Consider the following 26,346-nt stretch of genomic DNA (forward strand, 5'->3'; position numbering starts at 1 on the left):
TCTCCTTGTAGGCGTTTCCACGCTGTGTAAATTGCATTGTGAGATTTTTTTTTTTTTTTTTTAAAGAAATCTCCTTCCAGCCCTTTATAACCGTGTTTGTGCTATACACATGAGGACTGGACTACATATCTCTGCCTTGTGATTGCTTGGATGTGTGGAAAATGTTGCACTAATTGAGCCTAGGTCAGTTAAAGCTGAAGAGAGGTGTTTTGTGTGCTATGCTGTATAGAGGGGAAGTCAGCTGGGGAAAAAAAAAAATCCAGACACCCCTCCTCTCCTCGTTGCATTTAAAAAAACCCCACATAAACAAAAGACAGAAGTAAAGCCCAAACTGAAACTGGACAGAACCTTGAGATCCTCATTACGAGTACTGATGCTGTCAGGACTTTAGACAAAAACAATAGCTCTGGCCTTGTATTGTGGTGACTGGTGTGGTTTTGTGTGTCTGTTTAAATTTATCCATTAGAAAATAGCTGTGAAACAGCAAAGGAGGCTCCCTCAGAGAGCTGGCTCACTGCCACATGAGGCATATTTTGTAGCCCTAAGGGCAGAAAACCCTTATATCAAACTTCTGCTCCTCATATTAAAAAGGCGTAAACAAGGCAGCAGGTTGCCTCTTATGAGTCTAATTCATTGGGATGGAGATTAATCAGAAGCTGATATTTGCTTGAAGGTGTTTCGGTTTTTGTTTGATGATTAATAGTACTACTGGCTGACAGGGAATGGGAAATTGTTACTTTCAGTGATGGTTACTGAGAGTTCAGGATTGGAGGAGAAACTGTTACTTTTCACTGAGAGCACTTAAATGCTTAACACAGGCTGCCCCTGATGTACAGACAGGATATTGGTTGCGTAAAACACAATTTGGAAAGATTTTTCCAGATGAGAGGGTAGGTTGGTTTGGGGTTGGTTTGTTTGTTTATTTATTTATTTTTTCCCTCCGGAGAGAAATGTGGTGTAATATTATGCTAAAGTTCAAGTGCTGAATGTTCTGTGATGTTCCCTGTTGTTTACTTTGTTGTGATGGGATTGCTTACTGTGTTTCTTATAAAGAACATTTAAGGATAAAAAACTGACTATAAAGATATGCCGTGTATTCAGATGTGGAAACTAAAGTAAGTTACAGGGGATATATTTCTTTTGTCACTTTCATATAAGCAAATATAATTCAGGAAATTACAAATGCATTTGGAAATTTGAGGCTTCTAATGCTTATGTTTAAATTCTTGCAATGCAGCAGCTTCCTTTAAAGTAGAAAGTGTAAGAAGTATATGCATCATGAAATTAGTCATGTTGAAAAATAAATAAATTCATTTATCTTTGCAGAAACATAACTATTACGTATTTACACTGGCTTTTTCCAGCTTTACTGTAATAAAAATATTTTGCACATATTTATGCATGAATTCTGCTCTGACATGTTAAAATACTTTTGGCAGCCTAACAGGGTCAATAATTCATGTGTCTAAAAACCAGTTGAGATATTTCCATGATAGATTATGATGACTTTTCTAAAATAGTTACAATCTGTTGGGTCATTATTCCACATTTTAAGAAGATTCAGCTTGGTTATTTTTTCATTATTTAATTTAAAAGCAAGCCATTAAAAACAAGAGAGATTGAAACTTTAATCTCCACCCCTCTATTTATTTCCATCCCTCCTTATATTTAAATGAAGTGTTTTCTTTAAATTAGGTGCAACTCCTAGTAAGCAAAATATTTTGATACTGACACAGCACTGAAATAAAGTAACTAGGCTAGCAGTTTCCAGAATGATCCTTTTGTCCTTTCTTTTAATACTGCAGGTGTGTTGTGTGAGTAATTTTGTACAGATAGTTGCTGAGTGAAGAGCCAATCCTGCTCACCTAGTCTTATCTCAAGTCTGAGAAGGTGCATTCCTAAAACTTTCTATTTAGTGCCAGATTTCATCCACAAAGCACCTGTTGTCTGAGTAGTATGGTAATTAACATACATACATTTCATTTGCAGCATACTGAGGTTGTAGGAGTTCATATATATCAAACAGCCTTGGGACCTTAAATAGGAATAAAGGAGCCAATTTTGAAAGAGGATCCTTCTACCTCTGTGCAGTATGTGGGCAGAGTAGGATTTGGGTTGGTGGAATTGGTTTCAGCTTGGTGCTTCTATAGTTATACTGTGACTAATGTTTTAGAAAGCCATAGTTAGTGTCAAAGACAATTGTCCTTTTGTGCTTTTGAGATGAATAAAATTTTTGCCTACAAATTGCAGCTTTGTTTCTACAAGTGATGATATCATTATATTCCTTATATAGTACGGGATATAGTCATACTGCCCTAGCTCCTGAAAGTAATGGGTGTCTAGACTGAAATGACATCTTCTATTTTTCTTTACATCTGTTTTGGTATTCAGGACAATATAGGGATTTAAGATACCTTTATAAAGGGTTGCAAACTGAAATCTTTGGAAAGAAGTTTTTCTTTTCTTCTTCCATAACTAACTATTATTATCAGTATTTACTTGCAAATGAAAAAGAACAGGTGAACAGAGATAAGAAACTGTATAACATTCAGTGTGCTGACTCATGAATATGTGGTTTTAGCTGCTGTAGTGGCCTGAACTGGTAAAAGAAGACTATCTTTTTACATTTTTCAACATAGGAGATAGAACTACTGTGGAGTCGGGAAGTCTGTTTGCTGTGATACTAGGCTGATCATATTTTGTTCAGATTCAAAAAACTCTGGTTTAAATTTAGCTGGGGTATCACTCTCACTGCACCTCTTGAAGGCGGGGCACAGCCTCACTTTTCACGGTTTTAGAAACAGAATTTCTGTCCTAAGTTTATTTTCAGACAGTTTATTCTCCTTTTTTTAAAATTTTTTTTTTGTGTCACTGCTGACCTTAAGCAGTAAGGCTCCTTCTCCATGTCTTTGTTCTTCAGAGTATAGTACAGTATATTTTTAGAGAGCAATTGCAGCTCCTCTCCCTCATGATTTCTGGGCTTAACTGGGAGAGGTTCCCAAAAGTGTGACTGGTGCTGGGAGGGGACTGGCTGTGCCCAAAATCATGCTACAGCAGAAACAGGGAATCTGCATTCAAATCCTCTTCTGCCCAAATTGATCTGTTCTGCTTTCAGCTGAAAACATGGCAATCTGATTTCTGGCTCTCACATCAGCCCTAACATTTCCACCTGAAGCCACACACGCAGCCATGCCTTCTGGTGAAATGGGGTTTGCTCCGTGTGGACCTTCCTTCACTCTGCCTATCCAACCTGAATTTCTTTGGTTGCAGGGCAACAGGAAAGAACTCTTGGAAATTTCTTCTGCAACACTCTGGTTTTTAAACTCTCAAGAGTTTTCTACATATTGTCATAGTAATTTGTATTCATACCAGGGAATGGAATGTGAACAGGTTTGAGGCAATACTGTATCACAATCTTTTATCAGGAATAAATGTGAAAGTTGGCTACAGTGTTCTTTAAAATTTTTACCTTATTAGAGTCTTTGCAGGTTGCTTATATCTTAGCTCTCTAGTCTTCTAAAGCATTGTTCTATGGCAGTTTGTTTCTCTTTTATAGTGTAATTTTTCCTATTTTCTTCCTTCTCTACAATTTGGGTTTTAAAAGATAAAAAGATAAAAAAGCTTAATAGTGTTTAAGGATTACAAAGACTGATAGGTCTGCCCTCAGATGAATGTTTTAACTTCTCTCGGTCTTAGAGGACATGGTGCTCTGTCAAATTCTGAAACCAAATCCTGTATGTTTTAAGTACTTACAGAATATCTGAACAGAAGGCTAAAGTTGAGTATTTCCTGATGAAAAATTATGTAATCTGTGACACTGTCTGCATAGTCATCCAGTTTGTAGCTCCTTTGAACCCAGATCCAGACTGACAGAAGAAAATAAAATGCTGATTTTAAGTGGTATAAGGATTAAAATGCAACATTTTGACCTTTGTGAAGGTACCAGTCTTATTTTTAGATCTTTAAACAATTACAGGAGTAAAATGGCTTGAAGATTATTGTTTTGCACATACTCACATTAGAATAATTTGTACCTTTTTCCCCATTTTTTTTCCTACTTCGAAATGACACTCTAATCTCTATAATGTACTTAATCTTTCAAATAATTTATACTGCAGCTTTGGCAGTATTTCTGAGAAAGTTTATTTTTGCACAATGAAGTGTGAGTTTTCATCTCAATGAATCATCTGCCAACAATTAAAAAAAATAATCAAGTAGACCTTCAAATTGCTAAGTAAATTTCAGGTTGCTTAGTGTGAATAAAATGACATGTTTTTATTGTTGCTGTATTCTGGAATAAAAATATAGGCATGTAGTTGAATAGACAGAATCACAGAGAGATTTTTAAAGAGGTTTTAATGTCATACACAATTAACAAAAATCTTATGTTGATTATCCTTTGGGGCTTAACCAATACTTTTGTTTAATAACTAAGAGTTTGACTTTCTTGGTTTTGGATTTATACAGACCTATGTTATCTGCTGCCTCTTGACAAAAGCTACAGAGTTAATAAGTTGCCTCTCTGGTACATCACTGTGTGTCTCCTGGCTCCTCACATCCTGGCTGGCCTGCCGGGGTGTTGGGGCTCAACCATTATGCAGTTGTATTTCTGTTTCAGGAAGTTGTTTTGGTTTTGGGCTTTGTTGGTTTTGTTTTGTTTTGCTTTGTTTTTTGTTGTTTTTTTTTTTTTTTCTCTGATGCAGTTATGGTAGTAAGCAGAATAATTTCTATCTGACATGACTGGCAGAGATTGGAAGAAGCAGAGGTGGGTTTCTTATGAGTGATGACCAAGAGTGGGTATAAACGTGGTGGAATATCGATGACACTCTCTAGACTCTTCATTTTTTCTTTGCATGCTCACAAGTCTTTCTCCTAAAATACCCAAAGGTCTGATTAAACTTGGTTTACACCAGTGGTCTTTCCCAGGTAGCCTCCTCCTGATGGCTGTGATTATTGCCTCTGAGCAACCAAGTCAAGGTGGAGCTCTGGAAACAGCTCATGTTTTCTATAGTTGATTTTATGGTCCTCTGAGAACAGCTTGTAGTCCTTTGGACAGGCAATAGCATATAAAAGGCAGTACAGGCCATTATTATTATTATTATTATTATTATTATTATTATTATTATTATTATTATTATTACAAGAGACCATAAAGAATATATGATAACTCTTGGACGCCGGTGATTATTGGATAACCTGGTGAAAGTCAGGTCCTTGTCTTCCCACTGTGCTCCATATCAACAGCCTTTTTTGTCAGCCTGTTCAGTCCCATTGGTTGCCTTCTTTATGGTCCTCCCTTGAGTCAATCATGTGCTTTGTGGTGTTCAGGGTCAACAAAAAGGGGATATCTGGCACAAATCCAGCATTAATGAGATTCTTAATCTGACTGAAATGAGGCTAAATTTGTTCTGCAGGAAAGCATCACATCCGTAGAGTTCATTCAGTGAAAAGGTGTCTCTGTTTCTGCTCAGAGTTTTGCATAGAGGGTGAACAGGACCTATTGTCAAAGAGACATGACATGTCTTGTTAAATCAGGGTAACTTTATGATTTGTAGGAGGCACTGCACATGTATACCTTGCATGCAATATTTTTAGACTGACTGAACAATTGGAGTTTCTGTCTCAAAGAATCATATTTGCATGGTGTTGGCAATGCTACTTTTCCTTTCTGTTTTGTGTTATAATGGAGTGCAAAAGCACTAAAATGTTTACACTATCCTAGACGTGTTGTTTTTTAGAACAATACAGATGAAAGTAGCTAAGATACCCTGGTGGATTTTTGCACACCAGGCCTGCACTCTAGGCTCATTGCATTCTAACAGCTCTTCTTGTGAGCACAGGGAGTTACAGTAGTATCTCACTGACTTTTAAAATGAAACACTGTGCATTTGGTAATTGCAGCAACATGCTTCTGAGCTTGATCTGTAATGCAAGTTACTGTTTATAAAAGAAAATTCATTCTATCTAGTTACAATATTTTATCCCGTGATCCTTCACACAATAAATATTAGAATAGAAGTAATATAAGATTTAAAAATGTGCTGTGCATACTGTCATGCAGTGTCTATGAAACAGGCCCCCTGAAGGTATAATTAAAACAAAACTTCCTCTTTGGGTACCTTTAAAAGGAATTAATGCTGCTGTTTTCTAAGTAGGACACACACACGCACACATAAATGCTACCCACTTCTCATCTTGTATTTGCCACTGATTTCACAGGATAAAACCCAACACTTGAGATATTGCACAGTAGGTCAGTTTTCTAATGTGCTCTTTGCTGCATAAATTCACATCCACTTTGTTTTCTTTTTCCCAAACTGAAGAAGAAGGATGTAATTAAGTTTTCCTCCTGCCTATACAACTTCCAGTTAAATGGGAGTTCTTTAAATGATGCAGTTACAAGATTGGCTCTGGAGAGGTTACCATCTTCTACTTGGGCATTTGTAAGCTGTAGACAATTAATGTACATTATGAATAATGAAAAGAGAAACTGCATTTATGCCACTTTTGCTTTATGGGGGTAGTTTATCTGGACATTGATGCTATTTTTATTGTTTATTATTTTATGAGAAAAGCATGCTGGATTACCATTTGTCAGCATGTGCCCTGTTCCAGTAGGTGCTGTAGAAATAGAAAGGTGCAGAATTAGGGCCTGGTTCTACTAAAATCAGTGATACATATGCTGGTCAAAATTTCATGTCAAACCATTTTTTTTCCCTGTAGATTTTTGATGAAGTGGTTCACACAAAAGGCTCTATTCATCTCACTTAACCTTGCTGTTTAAAAAATAGGTTTTTAGAACTGAGCTAGTCATCATTTTAGCCATCTAAAAGTTAGTCATTGAAGTCTAACACAGTAGCTCAAGGCTTTGTAGTCAACAGAGATAAATATTCTCTTCCTGCAGAGAATTACAGATTACATCCCAACAGAGGCATCTATGGACAGCTGAGATGAACAGCCTTCCTAAAACACCTCTCTCTTTGCACTGATGAGAGAGAACCTCAATAGCCCATTTAAAACAGATTCCTAACTTTTTGATGGATGAAGTTAAAAGAGATGAATCACATGCTCCCCAACCCTCCACTTCTTCAAATCCTAAATTCACAATGAAATATTTGGTTAAAAAATATTTTTTAGCCACTAGAATCTTCATGGCTTTAAGTTTTTACTTGAACTTATTTTCAACTTCTCCAGCAATTCTTTTCACAGGCACACAAATGTGTTTCTAAGTATTTTGAATCAGTTCCAGGCTATGACAAAATTGCTAGGGATGTCTGATAGGACCAAGATTTCACTTTTTTTTTTTGTACCACTTCACCCAGTTTTCTGTCTTTTTTATAATGTGATCCAACAACAATTGATCCTTCAATGAGTTCTTCTCACAGAGTCCTATTTTGAAACCCAGGGACTTAAGCTGTTTGGTACAATCATGGACCTCATTTAAAAACCTTTGAAAATTATTGAAGCAGAACAATGATGTGGGATGGCAATGGAATCAGCTAATTGTACTGTATATATGAATCATTGTAAGATATATTAAAAAATAATTAGTACATCAACAGATCTGAATTTGATGTCTCTGAAGTTGGATCTTGAAACTATAAAAGGCTTTTTTAGTTTGTGAGCTGAGGTCATCCAGGCAATGTAGGGGAAATATTTTGCTACTGATAGCATGCTGCTGGTATTTTCATGTATATACAGAAAAACCTGTACTTTTGAATACCAGATAGATTTTAGTTTTCCCTGTCTCAGGTAATTTTTTAGAGAAGACTGGAATTTTATAAGACTGTTAATGTCTGTAAAATCAGCTTTTCTATACAGTTTACTTCAGTGCCTTGCTTCAGATCTGTCCAAAGTCATTGTGTGTAACAGGATGCTGAGCATCAGCCGATTTGTGACACTACATGATATGTTGTGATATCGTCCTCTTTTTCCACAAATTATTAATTCAGCTATTTCATTCAATATATGTTTGGGCTTTCTGTAAGATTTTCTACAGGTACTGAAATATATGAAAGTAGTGTACATGTTTCCACCATGGGTTTTGTCTTCTTCTTGGCCTGGCACTAGCTGAGTGCCTGTGCAGACATCATTAAACTGCTCACACGGGCCATGCTTTTCACTGACAGCATACTATGAAACCAAACTAAAGGTGAATCCAAATTAGAAATGAACCATTTGGTGTTATAGGAGTAAGCACAAAGCTCAGCATAGTGAGAGTTAATTGCCCAAATACCACAGTATTACTGCCATGATAAAGTGAGCTGCAGCTGTAAGCTCTAACAGTTATAATATAATGGTTTGCACAGACTCAGAAATCTTATGGACTTGTCAGAATTGAGAAGGGAGGTTAAAAAGTTGGAGTTCTCAGCACTTTGAAATAACTGCTTCAAATAAGCACAGTAACATTCTCTGGGGGCTATAAGCTGTTAGTTGCAGCTACCGTGTCACGTTACACACTTCATCACCTCTTGGTCTTTGTTCTTCACATTCTATTTATATTTCAAACCTAGGTTTTTGTACTGTCCCTCAAAAATGCATTGTCTGAGCAGTGTTCACATAAAACAGATTTACAAGGCTAAAACCCTTTGCTGACTTCATGAAGTTTTCGACTCTTTTCTTGCTTTCATTTATGCACCATAGCATTTCCTTTTTCACTCTTGTGTCTCTGCTCAGAGTTAGGAGCACAGTGTTGTCACAGGAATATAAGGGTCTCATGACCATAGATTATCAGAACACAGATAGGCCCAACTGAATTTCTCAGTGAGTGTAGGGCATATAAGCCAAACACAAATTCAGTGTCTCTGGTCTCTGCCTGCTGCTCTGGGTGAGTAGGTAGTCTAGGCACCTTCACTGAGGATCACAGAATTTGGAGACAGGCTTTTGAAAGGCAAGATTACAGGAAAAATAATTGCAGTTCAGTTTAAGGAAATAAACTATTTCAGGGACACCACATTTATTTATTTTTAATTTGTTGTACAAGTTAATGTCATATATAGTGTGACTTTAGAAATGGGTTCACTTGGGCATAAATATTAATGAATATTGTAAGTACTCATCATAATCAGAATAGGACGGCTACTTTACACTCTAAGATTTTTTTAAGATCAAAGTCAACCCAGCTATAGAGACCTGTGTCAAACTGATCTGTGTTGACAGAGGAAAGCATATTTACAAATGTTGGGTGTGTTCATTTGAATTTCTGGATCTTTTTTATCTTTTATTTTTAATTTTTTTTTTATTTCAGACTTGTTGGATCTTTCCTCCTGCTCTGGACCTTTCACCTGGCGTCAGCACAACTCAGAAGGATGAACGAAAAGGAAGCAATAGGAGAGGGATGGAAGAGGGGAGAGGAGTAGAAAGAGGAGGAGGGGCACAAACAAATATGGAGAAAAAATTCCTAGTGATTCATTGGCTCCAGATAATAGGGATGTTTTCAATCCCCACTCTTCCTTACCTTCCCCTCTAGCTCAGGCTTCTCTCCCTCTCTGCTTTAGCTTTCATCACCTATACAGATATCTAACAATTTTTCTTTTTAATTTTATTGAAAGAATGAAACCACAACAATTAAAGTGTTTCAAACAAGAAAATATACCTGTCTTCTCACAAAATATAACTTGAACATATATTCATGTAAGTGGTTCTTGAAGTAGGATTATTTTCCTCCTAGTAGTCTTACATCTTTGACTATGAAAGAATGAAGTGGTTTAATAGTTCAGGAGCAAGACAAAGCTTAGATTTCTTGTTGCTTTTATACCCAACTTGAACCCTTTAAATCAGTTTGCACATGACTGTGTTTTAGTTTTATTCATCTGGATTCAAAACCAGACTTTCTACTGATCTTTATTTACTTCTTTTTTACCTCCCCTTCCTTCAGAGCTTTTTTCCAGGGGTCCTTCTTACTCCTTATCCACTTAGAGAGAGTATAAATTAAAAACTATTCCTATTCTTTCATTTAGTTTGAATTTTGAAGTGTATTATTCAGCTTTGTAGTTCAAATACTTCCACCAGAGTAAAGAATGCTATCTGATATTTTCCTGTGCAGAGTGACTGTCAGAAAAGATGCAGGGCCCCCATGACTCAGTGCTGGTCTGGCTCTTGGCTTGGTCCCAGTGCTGTGTCTTTCTTCCCAGCTGGACGGTAGGCCACTGTGAAGGTGGAGGACTGAAAGAACACTTTGGCTAAGCCTCTTTTCAGTCCTTACAGGTACTTGCTTCCTCTCAGCTGTTCCCACCAGGAATCCCTTACATCTCGCAAGGTGGCTTTGGGAGTGTTAATAGAAATGGTAGGTTCAGTAACTGGTCTTCCTAAGAAAGTATTTCCTAAATCTAGAGCTTAAATTGGTCCTGTGGCTCCCCTTTACCAATCTGCCTGATACAAAAAAGGCAAAGGTTAGCTACTGAGTCGATGTAAAACAAGACCCAGTTGTAAATTTGAAGACTTTATTCTTTAAATAGGAAATACTAAGAATTTCCAAGTCCTTTCTAGATACTATGATCAATTAAAGAAATTGAGTAGAGAAAGATGTTATATTTCAAAATATTCTAGAGGGAGTAGTATTTATTACAGATGCTGGTGGAATAGGTCCAGAGCAGAACTATCAGGTCCCAAAAGGCTGAAATAAATGTTATATCCTAAAAAGACATTTAGAAAAAAATCTAAATACTATAGGTCAAATACAAGCTATTTAATATATGAATAAATAAAAATTACCTAAACCTGCAAGAAAACAATTGCTTCTTTCAGGGATTTTATATTTAGGCATATGTTAAATTTTATTAACATTTAGGAGAACTTGATTTTAAATTTTCTTAAAAGATGCACTACAAATAGATGCAACTGAGTATTGCCTCATTAATTGACAGGAAATGTTAAATTTTGTTGCTATTGATGTCTGCCTGATGTATTGTTTTATGTGTTTAGAATTTGATTGTTTGTGCTCAATTAACTTGAGTCACACATTTGAATAGGAATAGCAAGTTTCTCTTGTCAGTGAGGTACTCAGAGCCTCTGAACTTGGTATTTCCAGTCTCTGGGCAGTCTCTATGAAACGTGGGAGCCCTTTGGAACAACTTGGTGTGATACCCAGATCCCCCAGAGACCTGTGCTGAGAGCTGTGACTGTCCCACAGGACAAACAGAAGCTCCTCCATGCACCACAATGTGCTTGGCAGTGACCATGTCCATCTCCCTGCTAGAACCAGGGAACTACTTTCAACACTTTTGTTTCCTGGGATTTTTTGAAGTGAAAGAGTTTGTAGAAGCCTTTCCTGGGCCTTCAGAAAGTTATGGTGTGAGGTACAGCTTACTTGTTTAAAGGCAGGTAGCACTGGTGCAGGCAAGGGAAGACTACCTTAACTTTAGGTAACTTCACTGACAATACAATAAAAGTTAAGCAATTTAAAACTTGTCTTCAACGGCTGTTGAAATGTGATGCAATGTATCCTTCATAATTTAGAGTCATTGGCAAAAGAAAGAGCCCTGACTTTCTTGCTCCTTTGAGCAGATATTCTGAAAACACTGGTGCTGGTGAGCTCAGTTAGACTGCCCACACAAGCAAGATGAAGGAGCTGTGCAAACAGATCTGAAGCAAATGTTTTGCAAAACACAGGTTAACTGATGATGTCTTTCTCACTGACTCAAATCTTTTGCCTAATCTCAGTCCTACTGTTCTATCATCTCTGCCACAAATATTAGATATTTTAACTTTGTAATTTACTTTGCAACACGTGTGTGTGCAACAAAATAATTTCATATTGCAATTACCATTTCACTTCAAAAGGTAACTACTGTATAATCCATAATCATCAATTTCTTTTATGACCAGCTCTTTACTATTATGTTTTATAGCCTTCCAGTGCATCAGTAAAGTATCTTTATAGAAGTAGAGTAATAGAGCTGGCACCTTTGATTCTAGGAGCTTCCTAATGAAAATTTCAAAAGCCTTGATCCTTTCCTGAAAGAGTAATGTTACTTACATATAAACTTTAAACTTTATAAACTCTCTTTCAAATTAAATACTTTGTGACCTCTAGAAAGTTATATATCATGTATTTATTGGTATCAGTTGCTTCATGTAACGTGTATGTTTTGAAATAAATTGCTTTATTCTCCTGACGTTAGACTTCACCACTGAAATTCAAAGAAAGATTTCCAAATTATGACACTTGCCTCTCAACTGCTGCTTACAGAGCAATAAGCAGTTCTATCATCTTTTGAAAACTGAGAGAATAGTGAAAATTTTGAAAGTCAAGAGAATTTTGGCAATCTCTAGTGAATAAAGAGTTAAAGGACTGAGTTCAGTACCTTTGTGAAAGTTTTATTGTGTTTGGAATGTAGATTATTGTGCATGATGGCTTAGACAGTCATCTATGCATCTATAGTAATTAGTGCATATGTTGGCAATCTCCATTTGGCCTGGAAAGCAGAATTGCAGTGAAAACAAGGCTGAATGAAGGTTGCCATCTTCATCAAAAAGATAGCTCACATACAAAAGATGCTCTAAGTAAATATACTAAGGATGAGGCATACCAGGTGCTCCTTGAACATATAATGTGTAGCTTTCTATGTGTGGCTTGTAGCAGCTTAGACAAACTGGGAGTCAGGTATTGCTCTCACTGGCAGTTGTGCAACACTTTGAATATTTGTCCACTTGGGTTGTGACATGAGAGGGTTTTTCATCTGAGCACGTAATTTCCTAAAGATGAGATATTGTGCACAATATTTTCTCATGAAAGCACCTTTCTTTTTTTCCCATGTATTTTGATTAGTACAGCACATACCATGATATGTAGAAGGTGCTCCTATGTCCCTATATCATGGATACTCCTGGTCTTTCAATTAAGCCTAGAACAACTTTGTTATTGAATTCATTGGAAGCAAGATCAGCCTTCTGTTTTCAGTACAATAGGGATACAGTAGGATTTGTTCTTAAATGTGGAATAGGGTATTAGTGCAATAGAGTAGATGCTCTGGTACCTGTTGAATCAGGGGCTTTGATGACACTGGAAAAATTTGCTTTAATATAACAAGTTCAGTGCCATTTTTCCTATGAAATTAGTTAGTATATAGTTTTTCTGGTACATAAAAATTGAAAAAGAGCTGATATAATGGTTCAAATAGCTCATTCTGTTTCTGCTGGTAGTAAAGAATAAGAAAAAGTTATTTTCAGAAGAAGCTAGTTGGTATTAGAATACATAGAATACTAGAATAATAATGCAATTATAAATTAGACTGAAATTTTTATAGTTAATTTTACAGTTTATTTTATAGTTTATTAATATTAATAAGTTGATGCAGGAATTGATGCCTTGAGCAATTAGACAGATATCAGGACAGATCACATTGTCATACTAATCTATTAATGATTCAACTAACAGCAACTTAATACTCTGTAGGAAAACAAAACCTTAACACATACTGTAGAAAATATGCTTAAAGCAGGATCACATTTTTTATAATGAAAACAAAAAAATTGCAATATACTTGCAAGAAGGTGAAGTAGGAATACATTATTAGATCAATATTGCAGCTCATATAAAACTCCTGAAATAATTTAGGTGATAGGAGCTTATAAGTTCCTAAATTCTTGCATTTTCTAACTGTTTTGCTTGACTTTGCCAACTTACTTATCTTTTTCCAATACAGTGTTTTTTGAATGTGTATGTCTACAGTATATATTTACTCTGTTGAGGGAGATTATATGTCTAGACAAATATATTTGAAGTTTCATTTTGAAATATGTAATAATAGTAGCATAAAAATACAACTATTTATGAAAATTGCTTTTGCAGTATTGCCTTGTAACTTCCTATTGAAGCTATAAATTTGAACCATATTTTCTATTTGCACCAATGCATGAGGAAGTATCAGAATAAGATTTTAAATTAGAAGCATGCTTTAATGAACAAAACACATCACTCAAGCTTGGTTGTATCTGTATCCCAGCAGAAACTCTGGAAAGAAGTCCTGTGGTTTCTGTGACATTCAGCTTCCCATATATGTTCACGTATTTCATTGAGAACAGTAACTTTTCTATAGGCATTTATTATATTGGGCAAATTTCATCCAAGATTTTTAAGACCTTACAAATGCTTAGCATTTAAGTAATGATGGGAAGGAAAAACTTTATTGATTTGTGTAGCCAAAGTGCAGAGGACTCCAGCAATGGAAGTGAAATTAACAGCTTATTAAAACCATAGAGGATGAGCTCCAACCTCAAATCCACATGATTTATATGCAGATTTCAACCCACCATTAGTGTTCAAGATTCTGCACTAGAGTATGTATTCATTCATAACAATTATTTTTTTTCAAAACAATACACACAATGTAAATATTTAAATGCTTTTCAATGTGAAATCTTCTAAAGTATTTGCATGCATTATCCCATGAACTCATTCAGTCAGATCCTATGACTAGCAGTATATTGAAAATGTAATCAGTGAAAAGATCCTTATGGATTTTAAAATATTCTTTCTATTAACATTTTTTTGTTTCATTCTTATGGTATATAAGACTTCTGTTATACTTGAGGCACTATATCATTGTTCTTGTATTCTTTTTGTAAGGCCCCAGAAAGTTCTTTATCTTGGAAGGTTTTTTTATGTATCTGTCTTCTTCAACACCTTTTAATAAAACTCAATCCAGAAGGAAAGGAGAAACAAAAGGGGGGAAAAGGGCCTTTATTAATACAATAATAAGAGCATGTTTCAGAGCAGGTGAAGTAGAAAGAGACATCAAGGCCAAGTTAACAAATAGTGAACTCATCACAGTGAAGTCTTCAAGAAACTCCATTTTGTAGGCAAAAATTTAAAATTGCATGCAGCTAATTTTGGTTTTTAAATTAGCTGACTTTCATAAAGTAGTTATGTTCCAAGTGACATCTATGAGATTAAAGAGGTTAAAGAGAATCTATGAGAAGCTGTTGAAGTCATTCCTTCATATACTACATTTTTTATATATATACATAAGTATATATTAAATCCTACATATTACATGACCTTATCTTTTATGATACGTAGTGTCAGATAAGATACAAGTTTCTGCTTAAGACAGATAAAGTTCTTGGTGGTTTTTTTTTTAAACAAATCCCACATATTAGACTACAATTGAATCATTAAAAATGAAGGTAGTTGTTTTCACAATCCAAAATTAAAGAAAATAATTTTCTTTCAGCGAAACCAAATGTGAGTTAACATAAATTAATGGAAAAATAGTGCTTGAGCTAGTGTGGCTTAAGTACATAATTTTATTTGCATATTTAGTCTCAACCTGGCTGGTACAAAGCTTGCAAGTTCTGTGGTGTGGTAGGGGGTGATATGGCTTTTGGCTTTGGTTCAGATCCCCCTTGGTTGTGCAGGTAAGTATCCATCGACCTCCAAAATACACATATTTTCAAGGTCTCTAATTGTAAGTTTATACTTAATATGATCACATAATTAAATTAAGTCAGATCCTACAATTCACTTGTTTGTCTCAGAATAATGGATATTTTGAGGACAAAAATAACTATGAAGTTGAAATGCAAGTGTTTCACCTTGGTGAAAAATACTCTTCTTACTCTATTCTGCAATATTATACTGAAAAATGCTGTAGTATCAGATAAGATAAAGTGTAATTTCTTGAAAATCAGTATTGCTGTTTTCTGTAGTCAGATTCCAAACCAATTACTAAAGTCAAACTTAACTAGCTAGTAATATGTTTTGAGAGTCTTAATTCAACTGGCTGCTATAGAAGGAAATCTATGATTGCCATTTTTTGGCATCCATAATTGTATGACAATCATAGCCAAAATTTTATCACATTTAGGGGGTGCAGTTTAGAAAACCAACTTAGTGCAACATAAATTAAGACAGAATTCTGTAAATTTCTCTTTCATAAGCACTTAAAGGAATCTTGCCATCATCTAAATTTTTATTTACCCACTTGTGCTTTGCCAAATCCCAACACAAGGCATTTTCCCCATATTACTAATAAAACTGCTTATAAATTAGAGTATTATGGATTTTGGTGATATTGTGCATCTAGTGTGATAAAAAGGATCCTAATGCAAACCAGTTATTTTCAAACACATTACAAAAAAATTGATTTCTATATTTAGGTTTACAATGTTTCTTTTTTATTTTAGGTAATAATCTTAATGGAATTAAAAAAAATACAAATTTATTTAGAAAAATTAATGATAAGAAGTTTTCTTGTACTCAACAGAAGGCAGGGAATGGGAGAGAACTTTGTCATTCAGTTTCTAGGCTCCATCTCCATTTAGGCAACATTTTTCCTGAAAATCACCTTTTTTTTTTTTTTTTTTTTTTTTTTTTTGAGGGCATATCAACAATGACTCATGCGGAACCTCTGCCTCCTCCAGCTTCAATGTCTCTGATATCTTGTGGACCTTTTATGACTTTCAGAAGTCTCTGGATATGCTTAATTATGTCAAACTCAGTGCTGGGCTAGGGTGGACCTGAAACTCTTCTTTTCTGTGCAGTCCTCTGTAAAATCTTCTGTTTAAACAAGTGCTCCCTAAACCCCTTTTCAGATGATCAGCTTTTTGGGCTGTGGGCACAATTTCTTCAGTGGGAAGTTACAGCATAAAGAAAGAATATCCTGTTGCATTAAACTGGAACAAAGGGCATTTGTTAGAAAAGAGGAGACTGGCAACACCTGTATCTCTTACTGAACATATATTAATTCATCTGGTGGGGCCTTTCCTATTAGTATCTTTCCCATGATCATTAGAGATGAATGTGGTACTGATTGCACTTTGGAAATAAGCACTAGCATTACTTACTTTCATATTTGTTTTAAAGCACAAAATACAAAAAAACAAAACACCCCAAATGTTGAAGTGCAGACAAGGCTTATCATATTTCCTTTGGAAAAAGCTGAGAATATTAAAATAATTTTCCTGTTGATGTAAATTGCCCATTTCTTATGACTTATTTCTTCTACATATGTGCAATACAATTAACCTTCTTTGGGTTAAATGGAATAATATAGTTAATTTTACTCACGGATTTCAATCTTTGACTACTGATGAGAGTATAGTCCCATCTTACGGAACACGCTGGAGACTTGACTCCAGAAAATATGTAGAAGAATGGCATGTGATAGAAAAAACCCTTGTAGAAGCTGCAAAGATAATGGGCAGTGAAAGGAGCATAGTATCTAGTGGCAGGATGTTTATTCCCAACAGAAACAGCTGATGCCTAGATCTTCACTAAAATTCCCTTCTAGTTTCCTTTTTTTCTCTCTAAGATTTCAGTTTCACATGCAAATTCCTTCTGTCCCTCTACATAGCTAGTGACATATCTAAAAGATTTTCACTGATCCCTTATATTATATAATTGTTCAGGTTAGAAAAGATCTTTTAAAATATTCAAGTCCAGCTCTTAACCCAACACTGCTGTGTTCACTACGAAACCACATCACCAAGTGCCTCATCCACATGTTTTTTGAACACCTAAATAAAATACAAATAATTCCATAAGCAAAAAATAAAAGGCAAGGAGTCTACCCAAGGCTAATGGTTATTTGAAGTTATGGTAACATTTAAAAAAAAACCTGTGACCTGGATATTTCTGGGCATGGTGACCAATATTTGCAGCTGATATAAGCTGGTAGGATGTCTCCACTAAATCAATGGAGAATTATTTACTTGGTTGTACTCTCATAAGTTTTTCACAGCAAATGTGATGAGATTTACTCCTTTTCAGTGGTAAATTCTGCAAAACAGGATGATTAGTTCTATACTGGGAAGGTCATTTCAGTCTTATTTCAGAATAACTAATGGAGCTTTGAAAATGTCAAAGTAATGCATGTGTGTGGCGTATGCAGATGGTAGGAGAAAATGCTATGCACATGAAACCCAAGCACAGAAATTATAAACTCGAAACTGTCTTTTCAGTGGAAGCTATTTAGCTCTAGAGGCTCTCCTTTGCATTTTGAGAGGATTTATAAGAATGCATTATTCATAGTGAAACAACAGTTAGAAAGTCAGTTGTTTCTGATGGAAGGTGGTGGACACAAGCTTGCATATTTTTTAGCCTTTCATGTTACTACTGCAGAAAAATCTGTGTTGTGCCTTGAATACAGTATTGATTATAGTCAATCAGGCATTTTAAATAGATTAAGATATGCCCTACTTAGCAAAAACTGCATTGACAAAGACAGTGTATTACTGAATCCTAGAAATTTTGGCATTATTTAGGCCTGATGAGGTCTTAAATGTAAAGGATTAGTGTGGTATTATTCAATAACCTCTTTTAGACTGATTATTAGAGATAAAATGGAGCATGTTATTAAGTCTTGAGAAGGGTTAAATAATATAAGAGTTTAAGTGGTACAGTCATCAGCTGTTCAGCTGTCTAAACAACATTTTTCTGACTGTTTTGCTTTGGATCAAGAATTGTGATTTGTTCTGGGAAATATGCTTTGGAGACCGCATGTCTGAAAGGGGTTAAAAGACCATGCCATGTGAGATACAATCTTAACTCTAGGATCAGATCTTTTGAGAAAAAAAATATGGAGTCTTTCTCTGTTGATAAAGAGAAAAATATCCATAGGTTAAAAAGTCATTATTGTAACACCTTTTTTTTCCTTTTTTTTTGTTTTATAGCCAATATTTTTTTTTCATTGGTATGCGTAATGAGCCATAGTTAATATATGGTACTGAAGTAAGTATCTCTGAAAGTCAGCTTTTCAGTATGAAAGAAAGGGGGCAGGTGGATAATTAACATATATTTCCAGATTTTACCCCTTGTATATGTATGTTTAAAGTACCCGAGCCTCAGCTGTCACCTCATGGATGGAGTATAAATGATAAAATGGGAAGATATTGTTTTGCTTTTGACCTTGAGGTGTGGGTATTATACCCCAGAGTGTTTCTCCCTCTTTTTCTAGTTATTCTATTTATTTAGCTAGTTGGAAGTACAGACACACTTATTGATGTAAGGTATCATAATGAAACTGCAATTATAAAAGAGGACCTGTGCAGCAGGAAATGGGAATAAGACAGCTTCCTTATACCTTGTTAGGGAGTTGTACTTGTTAGGGAGTGCCTACACTGCTGGCAGCTCATTCAAGACTGATGAATACAGATCTTTGAGATGATACTGTAATATCTCTGAAAACAATAGCACAAAGGAAAAATTTGAATTTGAATAACTACAGTGCAGAAGCTTTGTGAATGTGAATAGGAAAATATAATGGACAAATATTTTTACACCAAGTGTCGGACCCCAGGACACCCCTCTGGGTGCCCTGGATGGCCTGAGATCCTAGCATGCAGCCAAAGACACGTGGGATTTTGATCATAGCCCATGGAGCAAATTACCAACTTTGTATGAAGAATTACAAGTCACAAAAGTTTAGATAGCACAGTAGTAGTGATCACAGGGTGAAGGGAAAAATTTTAGGATTTTGTACATGGAGGTTTGGGACTTTGTACATGGGTGTCTGAGGCTCTAAGATGGAGGAATCAGGGCATGCCCTGTCCTTCTTCCTTCTTCTTCCTGGCCTCCATGTTTTGGGTGATGTTGGTACTTTTAGGTTGGTTTAGAATATTAGCTGACTGTCTAACATAAGTGATAGGTATTGCAACAGAATTGTAAATATAGTACACGTAGTTATTAGTATAAAAGATAGTGCCAGCCTCGTGGGCGGGGAGAGTGTGCCTTTGGCTGACCTGCTGAACAGATCGTGGCAGGCCAGACAGAAAATGTTATAGGTAACAATTAATAAACAACCTTGAGAACGACACCTGAAGACTTCTGACTCCTTCTTGGACAGCTGGGCTGGAAAAAAGACCTTTTAACACATCTGGGGGTCGCCCTGATAGCGGAGACTCCCAGAACCAGGTTTTATTCAGCTTCATTTGAATGCATTTCTGAGGCCCGGGGAAGCTGCCCTTTGTAAAGGACCTATGACCTTGGAGAGCTGAATCAGAGGCATCTGTCAACTTTCTTCTCACTCTTGTGATTCTTCAGATTAGCAGCTGTTTTGATTTGTGCTAATGGCTCCTAAAAAAAGAATTTTTAGGGATGAATTCTCAAAGTACAGGACATTCTGATAGTAATTTTTCAGAGTCCTTGCAAGTACCATTAGGTAGAGGATTAAGATAGCTGCTGGTAGGTGCTATTAATACTTTCATATTGGCAGGATCCTTAAATGTCTTAAAAGGCAGCTTTTCCTAAACTCTCTTCAATGCTAGAAAAAGGCATGTTTGTTGCCAGAATGTGGCTCTTAGTCAGTCTTTGAAAATCTTTGAGATTTTATTATCAAAATGTTACACTGGAAGAATCTGCCTCTCTGTGACAATTCAAAAGTAAATGGTCTACAGTCAGGCTACAGAATAATGATGTTAGTATGGGATTAATACAACTTGTGGGTGACAGTATAGTGGTATAAACATTCCCTGTTGTTCTTTTAAATGTTTAAGAAAAGGTGCACAAGAGGTCCTTGTGTGTTTCCAATGACTACTCCTTAGTTGCTTCACCAATGAAGAGACACCTAGCAGAGGATCCAAAATTTGGATTCACTGATTTTGTCATGAGAGTTTCTGTAAACAGTGTCTTTAAAGATGATTCGCTAGAGTTTTCAATCAATCTAAAACTTGAATGCAAACCCCATTCTGTGTTTACTACTCTTAGTTTTCACTAGGGACAGAGCTGGATTTGCATCTCAGTCTACATCTATTGACTCTCCTGGTCGTTCTAATGCCTTTGAACTGTGCCTTTCTTTGCCATGGTTTTGTTTGTTTGTTTGTTTGTTTGTTTGTTTTTCATGCCTGAAATGGGAATAAACCTCCAGTAAAGCCCTCCATCATCAAAATTTCTTGCTTGTGATTCATAGGTTGTTACCTGTTATTCTAAGATTTAAAAGCAAATGTTTTAATATCTGTGCTTTCAACCACTGCCACAAAGTTGTTCACAGATATTTTGAAAAGGTAACCTCCAATATTAGTAAACGTTTTAAATCTATTCTGGATGTTTTGCTCAGCCAAAGGTCACTCAAACTGATAGGAAGAGAAAATAAAGGGCTGGAACATGCAGAATAACTGATTTCTCTACTCTGTGTTTCATTTTTGGTAAATTACTTATAGGTAGCAATATTGCCTATTTTACATTGATGAATATGTGCTCTGAAAGAGAGGGAAAAGAAGCTTTTTCTTCTGGAAAAACACATTAACTGGTTGAGACTTGGGGGAGCTGAGTGGTTTAAATAAATAGGCAGTGGTCTCTGTAAGGATGAAATTTTCTTCTGTACAGCTAAGAGCTTTTCTTTGGTAGAATGTGACAAAAGACAGGCTTGGAAATGAATCAAAGGTAGGTTCTGCTCATGCTGGGCCCATGTCTGAAATTGCCTCACATCAGCCAAAAGGGAGACTACTCTCCCTGTGTAAGGATGGTTGGATTGGTCTAATTAGGAAAAAACACAATGACAAGCAACCAAAATTTTCCTACGTCCATATTTAACCAAAAATACTAAACAATAAACTTCTTTTTGTCACTGGAAATATTTTGTTATGAGATGATGGTTCATCATTGATCTTCACTCTCTGCTGATGGAACAGCTCTCTTGGGAGGCAAATATAATCAATATGTATCTTATCTGTTTGACAAGAGAGAAAAAAATCAAGAAACAGACTTCAACTTCTGTTTCAATGATTTAAAGCACATTTTCTAATTTTTAATTTGAAAAATCTGTTTGTAAATCTAGTCTAGAAAAATGCTGTTTTTATAAGCTTCAGGAACATGTTTCATTTGGAATGAATGAATTATTTCTTGCCAGAAGACAGCTGTAAATACATAAAATGTTCAAGCTTTTTGAGGCTTGGCTCAAATGCCAGCACAAAATCAATGACAAAAATCAATGTCTTATATGTGCAATACTTTACTTAATCATTAAAAAAAATTATTTCAAGAGCCAGATCCAGAGGAAATTTTCAGAAATAGCTTAGCTCCTATAGAGTCCTATTGATTTACTCCCATGCTAGTTCTGGCCCACTGTGGAAACTAAATTTAATATAACTGTATCTTTTAATGTATTTATTCATTAGGGCTGAACATCATTGCATTTTACACCACCACAAAATTGGATTATGTTTGTGGCAAATTCTTTACATACACAGAATCTGTAGTTGTGTCTGACATGGAACAAAATTGCACTTGACATTTATAAGCTTAGGACTGAGTTTTCCATTTCATTTTGTGTCATTTATAAAAGAAGTTCATTGCTTAAATTGCACTGATGATTATAACTAGTAATTTGCATGAATGATTAGGATATCTGTTGTGAATTAGGGATTCTGAATGAAATTTACAGCAAGTATGATCTTTCAGAAATTTGCTGCTGATTTGATATAGATTGTTTAGATTTATCAAAGTAGCATAAACTAGTTAGTATCTTGGTTTAAATATTTTGTAAAGCTATATTAGGAAACCACAGAACTACTAGTAGACATCACTACATCTCTTTGCCATTGAAATACAAACAGTAAATAGAGTGGACTGTTTAGAAAACAGTTTCTTAAACTTAATTTGGTGTGTCCTGTGGTTACCCATCCATACTATTGTAGCACTGGGTTTATTAGGTGGTGCAAATGCTGTGCATTGCAGTGCTGGGTATGGAATGAACTGCAGAGTAAATTTTCTGCTATAGGTGAAGAGTAGGACTTTCAGAAATTAAATTAATAAAAAACTGTGATGCTATTGACTTGTCCTGCTGCTGACTGTGCTCATCATCTCTAAAAAATCAGGAAATAAGTCAACGTTAAAATATGTTACCTTATAAAACCAATCGTGTTTGTATTATTTTATTAGTATTATTGTACTTTCTCAGTTCCTGACATCATGCATTTGAAAATCTTTACTTAATACTTTATCAAGGTAATTCCTCTCATTTAATATCAGTCAGCCCAATCCTCATGAAAAATATCCATTTAGCTAAGTAGTAATTTTCAGCCAACTAAAAAAAATGCAGGCTGCATCATGTATGCCTTTTTTCCTTTTTGGAGGACTGTACATTTTTAAGGTAAGTAACCTGACTTTTGCCATCTCTTTAATTGTTATACTGTTTCCTCTGGGTAATAACTAATACTTCCTTTAATTTGTTTTCTGTCTGTGACACCTCATGTTTTATACATTTCTATAACCTGTATTTAATAACTAGATCTATTATTGTACAGAATAAATTAATTAGATCATAAAGCAGTTAATACCATTGGGCGAGAAAGCTGAAGCAAGGTAATTTATCCTGCATAAAAAGGAGTCATGAATCATGGCTGGCTGCTGTTTGTGCACAAGTAGTTAATGTGGATTTCCATACTTAAAATATAAAGTTGTCTTATGATGAGTTTTGTCATATTTTTGAGGAAAAAATAATGTGAATAATACAAGAAAAATTGTGTCTATTCTTCCATTTTTAAAGCTCATTGATTACATAATGAAACTAATCTGAGGATCAGACATCACATGTTAAGGCATAGTCTTTTTGAGGTCTCTTCTGATTTACTTTCATAATTCTGTAATTAAATTGAGGAAATGAATAATACAATGCATTTTCAGGTTTGTGAAATATTATAGGCAGCCCCTTTAAAATTCAACATTATATGAATAGATTATATTTTATCTGTTATATATTTGTCTATGCTGTTTATTACTCCTTTCTGTCCTTTTGGGATCACACAATTTTGTAAGAGATTGGAAATACAGAATGTTATCAATGTTAGTTGTTTCATTTCATAACAGCAACAATACCAGCCAATATCTCATTCAGGAATTTAAGACAACATTAATTAAATTCTGCCATCAAAAAATATGAGTATTTCTCAGCAAGGAAAAAATTAATTTGTGATTATTAAGTACTGAAACTCTGTTATTAGAAATTTATCATTCATGGTAATGTCTAATTCTGTTATGCCTTTGAACAGCATTACCATGTTGTAATAAATAAATGAATATATATCATGGACAGGCCTTTTGTTGTTATTTATATTTAAAGCTTGGAGTATAGTTATAGGGGGTTTTGTTCCATTTGAAGTAATGGAACTTCATTCATTAATGTTATATTTGGATTCATTGTAGGGGAAATAGTTTCTTTGTAGTTATCTAATGAAGATTATACAGTGACTGTAAATTACCCTTAAAAATGGAGAATATACAAAAACCAGTTTGAAAACTGAGGAAGAAATGTAATACCAGTCATAATAGGAAGTCATGTAATAGGAAGTCAATGTAATACCAGTCATAATAGGACCAGTTTGAAAACTGAGGAAGAAATGAAACACCAGTAATACCAGTCATTTGCTTCATACCTGGCATTCATTCACGACAGTTGAGTGTGAAATTTGTGTAAAAGGGCATATGGTTATCTTCACACTCCTTGAAGTGTTTCTCTGTGCCAGAGGGCTGTTCAAAAATTCCTTTTGCTGCCAGTAGCCAAGGAGTTATTACCACATTCGGAAACTGCCAGGAAAGCTGGGTCCTGTCCTATTTCCCCTGGCCATTCTTTGTACTACTTGTGAGAGTGGAAAATTGTATCCCCCACTGCACCAGCTCAGCATCACTGCAGGATCTCTCCACACTGTGCTCATAACCCCTGCGTCCTGCTTTCTGCTGTTGGCATGCTGTGAAGCTCAGGAGCCTAGCTGGTGGATGTATGTGAACATTTACTCACAGCTGTAAAATAAGCCTTGTAGATACAAGTGTTAGACATGACAGAAAGAGAGAGAGAAAGAGTAAATCCTCATTCTGGGTTAGTTAAAAAAAAAGCTTTTTGTTAACATCTGAGAGCCCATGGTTTTGGCTGCGTTGCAATGATCTTCCTGCCTGAAGCTGCTTCTTTTCTAGACAGACTTATACCAGGATCAGTATATGTAGCAAGAGATCCACTGGCCAAATTAATTTTTCTTATGCCAAACTAAAATAAACAAGAATGGCCATAATTCTTACAAAGTAGAATTTTGGGAATGACATAATGTCTCAAGAATAATTGCTACAGCTCTCTCAAAATACGTGGCTTTGTAAAGACGGAACATTTTTCACATAGCTGTACTGAGCTAATCACCATTCTCTTTACAGCTATAAAGATTCGCATTGTCTTGCTCACATCTGTGTTTTCTGAAGCACAGCATTCTTATGGTCTTCTAAGAACTGGGGTAGTAATACAGCATTGCATTTCAGTAGTTGAGAAAGATGAGTCTCAAGCCTAGAATGAAATTCCCTTTACTTTTACATAGAGATTTGACTGATGTATGGAATAACCTGTATTTGATGAAACTGCTCTTCAAGAGGGAGTGGGACAGACTGCACAGTGGATTTTTTGGCCATAAAGTCAGCTTGATGAAGGCAAGGTAAGGTGATAGATTGAATGGCACAATGAAATCTATTATTACTATTGCTTTTCTGGTTCAGAATACAAGTCCAGTAAAGACAAACAAATGCTTTAACTGAATAGCAGATTAGAGTAGTTCTGCCATAATCCCTTTTTTAAGAGATAAGGGGAAGTGATTTTCCTTCTCCCTAGGATGTAAGAAGGCCATGTCTGCTGAGGCTGGGTGCAAAAGAGTGAATGTCATCTCTGAGAAAGTAGGCAGGAGTCAAGTAAATTTGCCAAATATGCTCAAATTAGAGCTGTCATTTGTCTTTGACTGAACAGATGGAAATGGAGAATGAAGACCATAGCCTTCAAATGTCATTGGGAAAAAAATCAGTTAGAAACATAAAGCCCATCTAGGAAAAGAAGCACCATGATAGCCCTAGGCCTCATATTTGTTAAAAATTGGAGGACTGATCAGACAACTATTTCAGGTAGACCTCTCACATGTGTATGTTACTGATGAAAGGTAATTTTCACAGTACAAGTATTTTATGACTAAGAAAAAATTGCTAGTATTTTTTTCCTAAGTGACTAAGCTGTGGTCTAAGAAAAGAATCCATGACAGCAGTAGAAGATTCCTGTACATCATATTTCATTTTAATGAAATTAAAATGATGAATTAAAGTATCTGACACTGTAATTTCTTTCATTGTTTTGGTTTTTTTGACATATTTTCTTCCTATGAGACTGCACACAAGGTTTGAATTGAGTTCACAAGTAATTAGGTACCTCAGGTTTTGTACATACTCACTTTGAAACATTTGAACCCATATTTTCATCTTAATATTTTCATTACCATCGAATCAGGACAGTATCCAGACATGCATCTTGTCCAAAAATAATGCATATTTTTAAATATTAAAATTGCTGTGGAAGCTAATAGTTACATCAAGGACAAGGATGGAAAAAACATGGGGCATACTAAAAAGAATAATAAAGAGGACAGGGAATTTGCAAATGCACATGACAG

General features: G+C 35.4%; 1 protein-coding gene across 12 annotated transcripts in view; it reads left to right on the forward strand.

Moving 5' to 3' along the window:
* Positions 1-26,346, forward strand: part of RALYL (RALY RNA binding protein like) — a 370,447-nt gene that overhangs the window by 1,239 nt on the left and 342,862 nt on the right. For 5 of the 12 annotated variants that reach the window (XM_038127978.1, XM_038127990.1, XM_038127989.1 and 2 more), the window contains exon 3: positions 9,248-25,350. The exons of 4 other annotated variants lie outside the window; for them this stretch is intronic. The gene's annotated coding sequence lies outside the window, so the exon portion shown is untranslated. Of the gene's footprint in view, positions 1-8; positions 25,351-26,346 lie in introns of those variants that run through there. 3 more of the 12 variants (XM_038127983.1, XM_038127987.1, XM_038127982.1) reach the window with 2 other exon arrangements.

Source organism: Motacilla alba, chromosome 2 (assembly GCF_015832195.1).
Source record: "Motacilla alba alba isolate MOTALB_02 chromosome 2, Motacilla_alba_V1.0_pri, whole genome shotgun sequence".
Classification (NCBI taxonomy): domain Eukaryota; kingdom Metazoa; phylum Chordata; class Aves; order Passeriformes; family Motacillidae; genus Motacilla; species Motacilla alba.